At 40.4% G+C, this 16,278-nt stretch overlaps 1 protein-coding gene across 2 annotated transcripts in view; it reads right to left on the bottom strand.

Moving 5' to 3' along the window:
• Positions 1–15,568, bottom strand: part of LOC138205675 (heparan sulfate glucosamine 3-O-sulfotransferase 5) — a 64,321-nt gene extending 48,753 nt beyond the window's left edge. For both annotated transcript variants that reach the window (XM_069161809.1, XM_069161808.1), the window contains exon 1: positions 15,151–15,568. The gene's annotated coding sequence lies outside the window, so the exon portion shown is untranslated. The remainder of the gene's footprint in view (positions 1–15,150) is intronic.
• Positions 15,569–16,278: the final 710 nt, after the last annotated feature.

Here is a 16,278-nt window from a genome sequence, read left to right as displayed (position 1 = left end):
CAGAGCTTCAGAAATTCTCTGCAGAAATGGTAGGTCTGCCAGAAAGACGACCGTCTCTGCAACACTTCATCAATGCTCTTGCATGCATATGGAGCACAGTGCCGTGTTGTGCACGGAGCAAGAGAAAGATAAAACCCCAACCAGTAACTGGTATAAATGTCTTTGTTTGATGAACATCAGTTCATGACTTCCAGTTTAGCTTTTTTTTTAGCTTTTAATCTTTTTCTTGCACACTCTGGCTCCGAGTGATTGTGTTATCAGAGACTCAAATTCTGGCATATAAATAATGATCTTAATATACTGTGTGTATATTAATACATCTTCGACCTATTTAGTTGTAAATTAACACCAGGTGATATGTGTGCTGAAGGAAGAGAAACGAGGGAAAGGCTCATTGCTGTACTTTGTGCAGGTGAGACAAAAATAAAGAGGAGACTCGGCAAAACTGTGCTGAAGAATGAGAACTGTGGCCTGGATGCATTTCTCCCAACACGTATAATTGCAGCCACAAAGATCTCAAGAAATTTACCACAGAACTTCCCCAAGAAGAGCAGCATCCGGGCCGGCCATCTCCAGGTGATTGTGTAAGTGCTTGTTCAGAGGTTGCCAGATCATATATCCGATCTTCCTCTGTTCTCCCAAGGTCAATAGAGCAACAGTCCTGAATCAGAGATAATGGCAAGCATGGCAACAGCTCTGTGCAGATAAAAAAAAAATCTAGGTAACATCCCAGAGGATGTTCAGTACCTCGACTTGAAACACATTTTCACCTCATTTTATCCTGTGACGAAGCCTCTTGCTCTATTGTATGTGATTCGGAGGTGAAAGTCTTGTCCTGAGGGCACACAAACGTTTCCACCTTTTTCTCTATTCTGAATTTCAACAGATTGTGTAAAGTACTTTTTTGCTGTGGATTTCCCATGTTTCAGAAAAGCGGAATCCGGCAAGAGTTGGCCGTGTTTTTGAAAAGAGGAATATTTTAGTGTTCTAGACTTTTTCCAGTGAGCACTCAGGAAAAGAAGCATTGCTGATTTAGACATGGAAAATACACTACCAGCCTCAAAATTCTGGGAATTACACCAACAACTTCAAATTAAATAAGAGTTCCTTTTAAAATTAACTCCCAAATGATCAAATGATCACCTGCTTAACTCCACTTTTACTTTTATTGGAAGGACATTTTTTTTGTATTTCTGAAAGAAAGAATTTATAACTACCGTCCAACCATACATGGAAAGGTTTGATAAACGGGAAAGCTGCGTCCATTACTAAAGAACTCACTGTTGGAAGGAATCTCATTGTGATTTAAAAAACAGGGGTACATGTACCTATCAAGCTCACCAACATTGAGACATGTTTAGAGCACAAGACATTGATTTAAATTATAGGTGATGTTAAAATGTAATATGCTTCTGTCACACAACAATATTTAACCAAAATTAATTGTTTAAATAATACAGTTTAATCAAAAATTACAATTTATTTTAAAAAACACATTTGGGAAACATTGAATTAAGTTTTATTTGATGGTAAAGAAAAAAAAAACACCATTAAATCAAGCCATTAAAATAATGATTTCATTCACTGTGAACTGATCTTCAAACTAACTGCATCATATGGTAACAGCTAAATGTAAAAACAATTTTTTTAACAAACCAGACAAACCAACTAAACATTTCATTCAACATAGCTGCCCAAGAATCATATAAACAAATTACACAGGCCATTATTGGATGGATGTAAACGTATTTATATTCTATTAGTGGCTTTTTGTATAACTTTCAAACTCGTCTGCAGTTCTTCGAGTGGGACAGTCCTGCACCCTCTACGGGTACCTTGACAAAAATATTAGTGAGATATTTTTGAGTCTATAGTGACATTTCTGTTGTAAACATTTCTGTTACTGCTGTAAAAAACAAACATTTTGTTATATTTAAAATACAAACATTCAAAGAAGCAATAAGAGTATTACTAAAGAACCAGAGTGATAATAGTATGGGTAAAATAAAAAGGAAAGGATGTGCATAGTTTTTCGTTCCCTGCTGTCCCGTTCAAACAGGCTTTTTTGAACTGGCACTGCACAAGTTACTCTAATGAGAACCTGCAACTGAGCATCAATCAAGGCTAAAGCAGCAAAGTGTCCTTGAGACAAGGACTGATTTTTAGTGACTGGCTAAATACTAATCTTAATGTGTTCTACTTCGGACACCAAACCCAACCCCGGAAAGAACTTGTTGTTGTGTCTATACTGTAGCATGCCCATTAGCCTCGTTCAACCGATTAACTTTGATTAATCATATCGTCTCCATTTTCAAATGTTAAAACTGTGTATGGGCAACCCGATAATTAGGGAGTTGTAGTAATGCGGCCTGGCGATTACGCCAATATCACCACAGCCCTGAATCACTCTGAAGGGCTCGTGATGAGCTGGAGGTTAAGGTTGCAACCATGAACCACAGCATCCCATTTCCTTTCATCGATCATTTGTTGCTGTCAAACAAAAAGAAGCACTTTTTAATAGTCATTTAAGATATGAACACACATTTCAAATGACTAAAGTCCACTGATGAGAGACTTGTATCTCTGTAGTCTGACATTCTGCCATATTTCATCTATCTTTCCAAATGTTTCTATCTCCACTGTAACATAAGGAAATACAGCCATAATACAAATTTAAAAAAAAACATATTCACATTGCTTAGCTCCACCCAAAACAGCAGAACAAACTTCATTGATGTGATAAATAACAAATTGATACTTTTTCTTTCCTTTTTCAATTGATGAAGCTCAAACTACTCACATCTGTCATAGAAAACAAAATAATGTGAATTACTTACTTTACCTGTCTGCCCACAAATCACTCTCTCACATCACTTCCACCCAGTTTCTGATTCTGTTTCTCAGTTGGGAACGCAAGATCAAGCAGCCACTCGGCATCTAACCACAGGGTGATATTGATTCCTTGAAAGCCTTGATTTTATCAGCAGGGACAGAAAGAGTGTATCTTACTCCTGCTTACCCATTTCTCAAACCCTTCCGGAGCACCAGCAGGACCTGAGCTCCAGCCTGAACCCACCCTGCTCTTTGATGTTTCCCCTCTTTATGCCTCCCATGCTTTGCCCTCTGGAGCTCCGCCGCTTGCCGGAGACCTGATGGGGGCCCTTGTAGTTGTCCTCTGCGTGCCCAGGCGGGCGTCCACCGCTGCACGGGGGGTCCGGGGCTACCGGCTTGATCCTGCCAGTAGCATATGCTTGTCTCAAAGATTAAGCCTTCGAAGTACACACGGCCGGTACGGTGAAACCGCGAATGGCTTATTAAATCAGTTACGGTTCCTTTGATCGCTCTAACGTTACTTGGATAACTGTGGCTCTTCTAGAGCTAATACATGCAAAGGAGCGCTGACCTCCGGGGATGCGTGCATTTATCAGACCCAACCCCCATGCCGGGTGCCTCTCGGGGCGCCCCGGCCGCTTTGGTGACTCTAGATAACCTCGAGCCGATCGCCGGCCCTGCGCGGCGGCGACATCTCATTCGAATGTCCGCCTCATCAACTTTCGGTGGTACTTTGGTGACCACAGGTAAAAGCAGAATCAGGGTTCGATTGCAGAGAGGGAGCCTGAGAAGCATCTACCACATCCAAGGAAGGCAGCGAGCGTGCAAATTACCCACTCCGGTTCTATTTTGTGGGTTTTCTCTCTGAGCTGGGGCCATGATTAAGAGGTGTGGAGAAGGCACTCTCTCCTTCGCTGTAGTGTTAGCAACAACATCGGCAATAGCAGACATAATGTTTGTCTTACTTTTATGGTCCTTGAAGAGCATTTCAGCCAGCGCAGTCATTCCCGCCATCGGTGAAGGGCTTTTTGTGCTTTGTTAGTATGTGCACCATTTCAAACGAAGCCTCTGTTGCTATGCTGGCCTTCTTTGTCGGTTTGGTAAACAGAGATGGCTCTGCCATGAAAAATTGCTGTGAACTTTGGTGAAGTGGCCGCGACGTTAAATATCTTACTGACTGACACAAGCGCTCCGCAAATTAAACACACACACTTGTTATTTACATTTGTTAAAAAAAAAAAATTAAAAAAAAAAACTCTGTTTCCCATTCTTTGTAAAATATCATACAAGTAGTTCCGACCCAGAGATCTGATTGGTCAACTGAACATTTGGATCATGCTTAAATCATGATGACATCACACCCCTGCTCATCACTACAAATATCACTCCACCTCCTCAATGGGAATGTAGAATTAGAATTGAATTTCATATACTATGTAATATAATGTAGTTTCTACTTGTTATAGTTCTATTAAATTCAGTTGGAAACGAGAACTCCTCTCTGTTGCTAGGTGGTTGCTAAGGGTCCTGGAGTAGGAAACATTACATACGTTACTTAACAGTCTACTGACGCGACTGATTGTTTTTCCAGTTCTTAGTCATACCCCATGTGTTGCCATGGAAACGGAGGTCACACTAACAAAATGTTTTATATTTTGAGAGTGAATTTCTCCACAATATGAAAACATTTAGATTAAATGTTTTATTTATTTGGTAACTTGTTGTATTATCGCAATATTACACTGGAGGGTGTTTTAACGTCATTATTGTCACAACAGTGATGAGGTCCAGACCATAAGGTAGGTAGGTAGGTAAGTATTTACTTTATTAATCCCCGAGAGGAAATTTTTTTTTCGCTACAGCAGCATACAGAAGCAATAAGATAATAATAGAAATAATAGAATAAAATAATTGAATAGAATAGAATAGAATAATAGAAAAGCAATAAAATAGCAGTAAATAGCAGTAAAAAAATATAAATATAAAATATAAAATGCACAGTATATACAGTACATTATATATGTATATATATGATGTACAAACAAACCCAGAAACACAGTCAACATATATATATATATATATATATATATATATATATATATACAGTACAGTATATATCTATATATATTATATACAAACATCACATATATAAGCATCACTGATCAATCGCCTCGGTCCTGACCGCATCACTAAAGTGCCAACGATGACGTTAAAGAACACCCTCTCGTGTAATATTGCTCGAGTATTTTTGCCTTTTAACGTACTGACTATCCGCAGCCTTTTTCAAATCCATTGCGTGCTTGCAAGCCAGATAACATCCCCTGATGTTACTGCGTCTCTGGTGTGACCAAAATTGACACCTGCTCGGAAATATTGATTGGATGTCTGTGAATTTGATTGGACAGGAATTGAAACAGATTCACCAAATGACTTTGTATTATCAAATTGATGTACATGTGGTTCAAACTTTCAGCCAGCTACTCAGAAACGGGTAACCAGCTACTGGTCGCGGGCAAGCGGTGTGAGACCCTTGCCTTGAAACATATATAGTTTGTCAGGGGGAAGAATGTACTGTTTTCATCTAAAGAGAACTCAAACTGATACAAGCCAGATATCACTGAGTTTGGTGCCAATGTTTAATTCACTTTTATTGTGTGAATAATTCAGCTTGACGTAAATGAAAGTCACTCTGGGACCATCTGAGACGACTCATATGAGCAGCAGAAGTGTCTCTATCCTGTGGTTTTATTATCCCTGTGGCAGCCAATCTAAACACATTCACTGACCTCTGACATAAGGCTGATAAAAGTTGAAAAAGACCACCCATCTGCTCTGGTGCATTTTTTTTTTTACACTTTTGACAGTTTAAGCACAGACTGCCAAGAGTTCAGGGAGCCTTTTATTACACAACACTGTCACATCCCACTATGTCACATTATTTTATTAATGAGCATAGATACTCCTCGGTTTGACCAGAGACCTCCACATTGGATCTTCCGTCACATATTCCCAACAAATGTCATCGAAAAATGAGAACAGTGAGAATTAAGGAGGCTGGTAAATTTCAGTAATTGATTATGCTGCCACTCGTACAGCAGTATTTTATCTCACCATCATTTTAAAGTAAACATTAATCTTCTCAGGTGACAGAAGCCAATAAAGCAGTAAAACTTTTAATCTATGCTGAGCATTTCTTCTTTGGTGGCGTGTGAAGGCTAAATATGATTGAGTTTTGGCTACAACCTGCTTCTCCGACTGCATCTACTTGAACCTTAATTACAGGAATCTGCCTGTGCAAGAAAGCAAGGTAATAGAATATGGCCGCAGGTCATCACATTTAATAGTGTGACTCATCATTAACACTTGGCAACGGCGATCGATCGGGCTTAAGTGAAAAGAATACTTGAAAACAAGGCTGGGCAGGAGACGAAGTGCTCCATCAGATGAAGCAGACCCATAACTCAGCACAGATAGACGGAGGCTGGTGGTGTTTTTCTCTCTCACAAAAGAAAGTTCAAATTTCTGCTCATCAGCGTCACTGTCCACAAAAATGTGGCCACACACTTCTTCTAAGAGGATTTCTTTTTGGAGCCATAGTTCGAATTTTAGCCACTAAAAAAAGTCACATTGTATATTTCAATGATATTTTCTGGAAGCTACCTTTCTACATTAAAATATGTAAACACTGTTCTAAGTTTTGCCTACTGCCAGGCTGTAATTCTTCACAAATGCTCTGTTTAGCTCGTGTCTGATATTTCATCTAAAAACTGTGTTGCAAGCCTGTCGGACCAAAGCATGATGTTTTTTTTTTTTTGTTATATATATTTTTTAATCCGAATCACAAAAAAATCGATTACTCCATGCCAGGGAAATTATTAGTTTGAAGCAAAATTATAAAGTTCAGCACAAAACAGATGACACCATACACGCTGGTGGTTTCTTCTCTGCATGGTAGATTTCAACCTGCATTTGTGGACGCATCGATGAACTGTGTTCATAGATGATGGTTTTCACAAGTGTTCCTGAGCCCATGCAGTGATTTCCACTCCAGAATAGTGTGTTTTTAATGCAGTGCTGCCTGAGGGCCCGAAGATCACCACCATCCAATATTGGTTTCCAGCCTTGTCCCTTGTGTTCAGAGATTTCTCCAGATTCTCTGAATCTTTTAATGATATTATGAACCGTAGATGATGAAATCCCCAAAATATTTGCAATTTTAAATCAAGGGACATTATCATTAGATTGTTGCACTATTTCACCACACAGTCTTATGAACCTCTCCCCATCTTCACTGCTGAGAGACTCTGCCTTTCTGAGATGCTCTTTTTATACTCAATCATGTTACTGACCGGCTAACAGTTCATCTAGTTGTGAGATGTTCCACCAGATGTTTTTTTTTATTTAACAATTACACAACTTTGCCAGGTTTTTTTTTGTTGTTGTTGTTTTTTTATGCACCCTTCCCAATTTTGGGGAAATGTGTTGCTGGCATGAAATTAAAAATGAGATTATATTTTTCATAAAACAATACAATTTATCATTTTCAAAATGTTCTCTTTGATCTATTTTCAATTAAATATGGGTTTATGTGATTTGTAAATCATTGAATTTGGTTTTAATTTACATTTTACACAGCATCCAAACTTTTTTGTAAAACAGAAGTCTCCCAAAGATGCCACAGCTCATCTCAACCACCAACAAGCAACTGTGACAAAAATGGAAGTTTAAAAAGTGAAGAAAATAATTCATTAACAAGCAGGAGCAACAGTAACATAAAAAACTACCTAAAAAAAACCTTTGCCCTGACTTGATACCATTTTAGACAATAATGTAGGTCTGAGCAGGTTGTTGGTCCATCACAGAACAAACAACCATTCACACTCACGTTCACACTTCCTGACAGTTTGGAATCACCAATCCTCCCAACATGCATGTCGTTGGGCTAAACTCTAAATTCAATTCAATTCGATTCAATTTTATTTATAAAGCGCCAAATCACAACACAGGTTATTTCATGGCACTTAACACATTAAAGTTGTTACAGTTGAACTTTACAACATTAAGCAGAGAAACACAACAATTCAACAATTCCCACATAAGCTAGGAGGGAAAAAAAACTCCTCTTTAAGGGAGAAAAACCTCCAACAGAGGGAAGGAAAAACTCCCTTTAACAGGAAGAAACCTCCGACAGAACCAGGCTCAGAGGTGGGCGGAGCATCTGTTAACAGAACCAGACTCAGAGGTGGGCGGAGCATCTGCCTCCCCCGGTTGGGGTGAGAGGATAGCAGAGAGAGAAAAGGACAGTAAAGCTCTAACCCTGCGAGGAGTTTATTTCTGAATACTCCTATTTCAAAATACAGAAACCTCAACTTACTTTTAGTTGGCCAAAAAGCAGTTCAATTTAAGCTTCCAGTACTATATATAGACCAAAGATGCAGAAATCATCCTGTAAAATGTAAACTCGCCCAAGGTCCACAAACCCAGACTAAATACTGAGCACGATTGCTGCATTTTCAACGGCAATTTTTGAGTCAACATTTCTTGACATTTCATTTCAATGATTTATCATGATGATAAAACGTTTTGAGAAATCAGAGCATGACTGCTCATAAAAGTGTGTTATAGAAGAGTATGATGTCTAATTAGACATTTTCATGATAGTATCTAAAAGCTGCTGGTAGAAGTGTGGGTAGAAGTGCTGGGCTTGCTTTCAGTAAATTACTACTTTTGCCTGCTAGACACTTGCACAACATCCTTAAATTGTCAAATCTATCCGTTAACATTCACAACAGGCTCAGCAACTCACGCAAACCAAGCAGCTGAAGAGAAACTGAGTCCATGAACAGCACAATCTGCCAACATGAGCACAAGTATTTCATGCTTATTGTTTTTTGTCTGTAGGCTGTGAAGATTTTAAATCTTTAAAAGGCCCTGTGCAGTGATACCTGCAAGCGCTCCATCCACAACCCTACAGGGGATCCAATGCACTGCCAACGACATTGGTTGTCATGGTAACACTGAAAGCACCTCCCCCATTAAAGCTCTAATTGATAGGAGCAGATAGGTGCGGAGAATTGAGGATCACACCCTGATCCCTGATTATATGTAAAGACAAAGGCACTGACAGTCATTAAACCCATGTACAGTGTGGTCAATCCAAGCTTCAGATGTAAGGGTGCTCTGCAGGGACAGATCTAATTAGACAAGCCATAAAAAAAAACAAAAAAAAAACACATGTTCAAACCGAAAGGAAACCTACTTTTTCTCAGCATAAACTAGCTTTTCTTTGTTTGTACAAAATACTAATGTCAGAAAAAAAACCTCTGAAATTCACCTCTTCTCAGCATGGAGAACACAAACATTTCTGAATTGCCCCAAGGAAGCACTGCAAAATTTGATGAACATATCTCTCACTTAGCTTACAGATGTCATTACTCTGCCATTGGGTAAATCAGCTCGCTGCTGGAAGTATAACACAGAATAATGTTTGTATTTAGTTTGGCAGCAAAGCTTGTGATAATTCATTTTTGAGGCTGCATTTCAGCAGCAGCTGGACTGATGTTGAGAGAGTATTGAGCCGTGATGCAACAGAAGCTAAAGTTGGGAGGAGAAAAAAACGCTGTCATTGCCGCTCAGTGTTTCTGTCTGCAGGCAGCTGGAGCGGATAGACATTAGCTTTTCTTTTTTTTTTTGTCAAGACAGTTGGCAGGATGAAAAAGCTCAGACAGAGGGGAACGCAGGATTTGAGTTTTTGTCAATGGTTTCCTTTGAGACACCTACTGTATGTGGGACTTGAGGCAAAAATGACAGGCTTCAAATGTGAGTCACGGTGATGAAATACTTTAAAATACTCAGATTCAGGCATGTTAACTCACATTCACTGGACTCGGCGCAAGACTGACTACAGATAGCAATGGATATTGAGAATGTCACTATACTGATTCCAGCTCAGTGTTACTGGTTCTTTGTTGGTTTCCGCTCATATTACACTGAATCCAGAGCATAAAAAAGATGGATTACAACAAAAGGCCCCAGAATACCAGGAAGTCTAAAGCCTAACAGTAGCCACGATTTCCCCCCCAAAAAAACATGTGACTGAGCCAAAATGTTGCACTGGTTCACATTTTCCGTCATTACCATGAGAACACACACACTGTAAGGTTATTTTGATTCAGTCCTATACACACCATCCTGCTCCCACAAATACTCAGCAACGCACCAAATGTGGGGTAAAGTAGCCCCCAAGAAATGCACCAGTTCCTCTTCTCTGCGTAATGTTTGACAAAACATTGACCAGGTGTCATATGTTCACTGAGCCTTATGTGTGTGAGTAGGAAGGAGTGGGCTCAGAGCTTCGAGCAACAGACAGTGTAGACGAGTCATAAAATACTGGGAGAGCGAGTGACCCTTGTTTGTTTGGGATTTCTTGACATGGATGTCAGGATATGTACGAATTGAATTTCAAGGGGTGTTTAGTAATTGAGATGTCCAGGTTCCTTTTTTAGACAAGTTCATTTTCAATCATAAAATGGGAAAACATTCTGCTGACGAGGACCATGATATGTAGTCCGAAGCCCTGAAAAAAAACAAGTGAAGTCAGGATTGTGCCTTCGGACTCAACATCAAATCTTCCACTCATGGCAGTTTATAGGTGTACCTACTGAAAAGTAATGCGGTTCTACTGTTTAGGTTTTGTTTAAGGTGTCTTCAACTTTATAGTCATTCTGGAGGCAAACGTTTGTGGTGCTGGTGAATTGTACTATATATATAAAATAGCTGATGTAAGAGTGCTAACTGAAAAAAGCACCTTGTAAAACCCTGAGTGCTTACATTTTCAGCATGAGTGACCCCCATGGGAATTTAACCCCTCACCCTCGATCCACTGAGTAACCAAGACCCAGAAACAATCTTCACGCCTGGATGGGAGATAATGTTTAATTTCCAGACATGTCCTCCACCTGGACCACAGCTTTGTTTGCTCTATGCTTTAAACGTATTGCTCTTTTTTTTTTTTTTTTTTTTGGGGGGGGGGGGAGTAGAGGTGAGATGGAGGAGAGGATGGACAGTTAGAGAGAGAGACCCAGCAAGAAGAGGAAGTTGGAAGGGGGGGGGGGCGGGATTTATGTGTTAAGAAGTCAATTACACAGCAAACGCAGCAGTGGTAATAAATATGGATCGATGCAAAACACCTTCAATCAAAAGGCTTTAAAATGGAAGCGCTGCAGACAGTTTTCATTTCAGTGTTCCACATGAAAGCAAACATAAAACATAATACAACAGTGCAATCCTTACATCTACCAACTGCTGTTCTTCAGAAAGTGGCTCATTTCAGAATTTTTTTTTAAATATTTTTACCACAACTTTTGTATCACTGCTATAAAAAATACATTGTTTTGTTATGTTATTTATGTGGTTGTCTTGCTTGGTCTTTTGTTAATACTTGATCAGAGAGTAGCTAAACAGACAATACAGAATCATTCATTCATTCATTCAGACAACTCTGATCATCAAGTAATCATTTAAATCAGGCAAACATCTAAAATATGTTCTTGTAATACAGTCTTCAGGGAACAAATAGCTGCTTTCCTCTGTATTATGTGACTGGAAATTGAAGACTTTATCATTTTAAAGAGCTGCTTGGAAAAAACAATTTGGGAAAACTGTGATGGGCATTTATTTGTATTAAATTTGACTGATTAACCTAATAGTTGATTAAGTAATAGGCAGAACAATCAATCATGTAAATAATTCTCAGTTGCTGCAAGAAGTAAAAAAACAAAACAAAAAAATCATCTTATTAAATGAGTCTCAGGTTTACGACGTGGCCGCACCGCGAGGACACCGAGTGCATCAAGCAAATCGAGGAGTAGAAGCCATATGGCTAATGGACGCGGGTTATGGTATTGTTTTGGAAAGCTTAGCAATACGGCATCCTTCAAGTGCTACAGTAACACAGACCTCCACAAATCATTACTGCCAGATAATAGAACACACTTGATTAGACCCAGGAGGAAGGGATGCCAGTGAAGAGGAGGCCGGCCTGTGAATAATGATTGCGGTCACCTTAGTCATATATCACCATCCAGGAGAAGATGACGTGGATAAGGGTGTCGACGCCAACGGCTGACAGATTTCCGCACCATCCTTAGATTTCAATCCAAAGTCACTCTCCTTCTCTCTTTGTTTGTGTCTTCCTGCCTCCGTAATCGCTTGCTAAGACAGAAATTAATCCACATCCCAGCGACCCAAACACGTCTTTGTAAATTGGACATGGCAAGCTGACCATCATGAATGTGGAGTGATGACACAGCACACACGTATTGCTCACTAAATGTCTGGAACTGGTAACCAAGGTCAAGTTGATCCGGTAGGCGTGTCTTTTTACTGAATACTGGATGCATTTAATTAGCGCTTCTGCAAAGACGAACGTGAAAGAAATATAAAAGGTGGCTCGGCCACGAGGGAGAGGCCAGATTGATGTACTTGAGAGGCTGATAGACTGACTCGCTCCTGCTCTCCTTTTTTCTTTTCTTTTTTCAAAGTTTTACTAGAGTTGGCAGCGTCCGGCGCTGAGCTCAGTTGGGTCGTCTGCCAGGCGTGAGGCGCTACATCCGTTACTTGCAGAAGGTCACAGGAGAGGATTTTCAGGTCCTTCCTCAACATCCACTGCTGCCCTGCCCACAGAAGTCATTAAGATGAATGGGGCAATATGCTGTCCTGGCTGCTGCTAGCTGGGTGCCATCATGACCTCTGATAGCTAAAATTAGACCTTCGGGAACACACCTACTGTTCTACCCTGGTGAGATCTATACTCAGAGAACGTGATGGATGGGTGTCACTCTGAGGTGATGCAGAAGTTGCCTTCAGGTTGGGGTGAAACAGGAAGTAAATATGGATTGCTCAAGTCATTCAACCCATACAGTCTTCACAGAACACAGAAACACAGCAAACTCTCGTAATGGAGAGGTTGGAATCATCAGCTTTATCAACAGAGCTAATAAATTACTGCCTTATTAATTCACTAATCAATTAATCATTTTTGCTTAAAGTTCAGTGTACAAGCAATTATTAAGTTATTCATATCTACACAATATTTTTAATTATGTAGGTCAGATAGGAAAAATAATGACATTCTTATATTTGAGTTCTTTTGGTTCAAAGTCACATTTTTTACAAACAAAACAAGTCTGCATAACATCAAGTATTTCAGACTGACAGGTTCCTCCCTGACTGGAGTGAGTTGGTGATGTGATCCTGCATCAGCAGCACATCATCAACACCACAGAAATACCAAACCAAACAGCTCAAACACCTTCTCTATTTAAACAGAATTGGAGGAAACATTACTCAACAAAGCTGCTGGCTCGTAGAAAGCACAGTTGTGTTTTACAACGTTTTGTTTTGGGGTTTGGGACGAGTTCACCTCAAATCAAGAGCTCAGCATCTCAGAAACCCTGCTCACGAGCACAAAACTATTTCAAACAGACTATGACTCACATGAGCATTTTCTTGGCTGTCACTAAAACTAAACTGGTTAAAGATCCTCAAAGTGGGATTTTAAATCTTTAATGTTCCTGATAATAATAAATGTTCAAACTCCGGTACTGTGAAATTTAAATAAAAAAACCTCAGCTAATTTGCTCCATGAGGATGATGTTTGCAACGTCTGATCAATTTTGCTTGAGAGCGGCTTGGCATCATATGCAAAGATTGCAATCCACATATCCCTGATTTCCACTACTTGGTTTGACCGTTTTCCCCTCAACTGCAGTCAGACCACCAGAAGCAGAAATACAGACATCCCACACAACAAGCACTGTTCTAACTTCAGCATAGAACGCTTTGTTGGTTTGAAAGGTTATGGGCTGCACTCCATTTGTAGAAACCTGTCCAAAAAGAAACGGGCAGCATATGAAGTAGGAGATTTCTCTTTGACCTGCTGTAGATTGTATTTAAACAGCAGGGAGGACTATGAATGTTGTGGTAAATTCAGACTTTTTTTTTATGAGTTGGTGTGGACAGTAAAGTAACATTTTCATTTAGATTTACGAATACGTCTTTGTGAACTTCTACTCGTTATGCTGCTGGTACACACGTTATTTCTTACTGCGCATGGGGCAGTGGATTTAACTCCGCACAGGCGGCATGTGCCGCTTTATGTGCCAGCTGAAATGGAATGTAAACCATGCTCGTCCATCTCCAGCTGGCACGATGGCTGCTGGGTGGTCACACACACTAACACACAGGGGGGGACAATATTAGCTTTAATGAAAGTATTTGACGATAAATACAATGCGAACCTTTTGTTTTGAGGACAACCTTAGATTGCCAAACTACTGTATGTGAAAGGAAAACCACTGCGCCAGTACAAACCGCGGTTTCTTCCTACACCCTTTATTCCCTGTTAATTCCTTTCATTCAGAGCATGATCAGAGCTTTTGGAGAGAGTGGAGTCCAGGAGGGCAAGCGACCTATTTCCAATCATTAAATATGGCAAATCCTTTGCAGAACTATCAGAATCGATGTTGTGGAGCTTATATAAGCTGCGGTATCGTCTCGTTGGTATTAAACCAAAGCACATCACCTAATACCACTCATTACCCTGTAACCCAGCTTTTCATCTTCATCCTCACAGGCTGCCAAAAGAGCTTTAGGCACTTAAATACTAACAAAAGCCCTCTTACAGGGTTAATGCAGAATAATGATGACAAGCAGCAGCACTGAAAATAGAACCTGTTGCCTGAGACAATAATAAATCACTAGAGACGAGAGTGATGGCGCATCGGCACAAACACAAGGACGCAAGTTAAAGAAATGTTGAGGGAGACAGAAATCACCAGAGACCCTGAAACTCCAACAAGAGGACACGATGAGAGCAAATCCACAGATTATTCAGGAATTCAAATTAAAGATTAATTTGAATGTTGAGACAGGTTCATGGTCCATCAGCAGAAACTATTAAACAGTGTCTCAGCTGCTGTGTGCTCATGTATGCACATGGAAAGATTGCTCTGTAAAACACATGATGTTCACTGAAGCAACAAAGCCATAATCCCAGGAGGTCAAATCAAGTTAGATGCAATGAAGTTGATAATTTAAGTCAAATAATACAAAGTCAAATTACTGCTCCATCCTTAAAGAAACTTGGATATCAAAGAAATGAGTGCACCAGAGTTTTGAGTCTATGCGGGAATGTTGCACTGAATTTACGAAGAACACACCTTTTGAAATAAGGTCACCATAAACTCATAATGGTTGACACAATGTGACGATGTAGAAAAAAAAAAAAAAAGAGAAGATGACGGAGTTTCTGTTTACCTGTTCGACATCCTCGGCGGAACGCGGCGGCTGCTCTTCCAGCCGGGCGCTCCGGAGGACCAGCCGGGATGCAGCGGGGGTCAGAAAGCACTCCACCTGTCCCTCGGAGGACTGCAGGTTCAGTTACATGCAGGACAACTGGCGGCAGAAGGGGCAGTGGAAGTGGGCTCCAATTCGGATGTTCCTCTCAGTGTGCAGCGCGCACAGGCAACCAGGTAAGAAAGAAAACATGCAGAAAGAACCAGAGCGTGCGTCCGGTCGCGATCAGAGTGCCACCTCTTCTCTCAGCGTACAGGTCTTGTTGGGAAGGTAGGCAGGAAGAAGGTACAGCCCTTTTTTTTTTTTTTATTTATTTTTTAAAGTCCACATTTAACGGAGCGCCCTCCTCCAGCCACCTCGCGGCGCAGACATGTGGAGCTCTGTGTCGCCCGGCTGCTGACTGGTGGAGGCTGCCTGGGGAGAGCTGGGGCGTGTTCCTGGAGGAGGGGGAGCGGAGAGCAGGGAGAGGGAGGGCGGATGCGCAAAGTACACCGAACACGTTAGCAAATTACACAACCAGCAGACGAGGCAACATCAGCTTTCATTTGTGGTCATCTTTGGCTTATTGTGCTCAGATAAAACAAACAAACAAACAAACAAATAAGTCAAAGTTGTGGGCCATAAAACCAAAATTACAAGCTGAAAGACACTAAAACACCACTTAGAGCTGGGTGGGTGGGTGTGTGTGTGTGTGTGGGGGGGGGGGGGGGGTTATGTGATTGCTTGTCACTACTAGTAGCCCTTTCACATGACATTCACATAATTGAGTCATTGTTAATATCAAAAAATACTGTTTAGTGCAGTTTTAAATTACTCATTATAAAATGGGAGAAGTATTTGGCTACACATCATTTTGGTTTAAGTACATTACAGATGAATCTCCTCACATCATGATGCTTACAGCAGTCTACGACTATAGATCTCTTATTTGGTTTGCCGGTGCTTGTAGGCCTCCAGCTGTGTATATTTGGATGTGGGTGTGTACAAGTATCATGTATGAATTATGTCGATTTTTGTGCAGTTCTTTTTCAACCGTTTAAAATCAGATTGAATGATTCGGGGAGAGAAAAATATGTATTCAACAACACA

The sequence above is a fragment of the Embiotoca jacksoni genome, unplaced genomic scaffold (genome assembly GCF_022577435.1).
Source record: "Embiotoca jacksoni isolate LCO1_2020_lvr unplaced genomic scaffold, fEmbJac1.0.p SCAF_29, whole genome shotgun sequence".
Lineage (NCBI taxonomy): Eukaryota > Metazoa > Chordata > Actinopteri > Embiotocidae > Embiotoca > Embiotoca jacksoni.
Note: the sequence above shows the minus strand (reverse complement) of the source record. Positions and strands in the feature narration are given on the sequence as shown.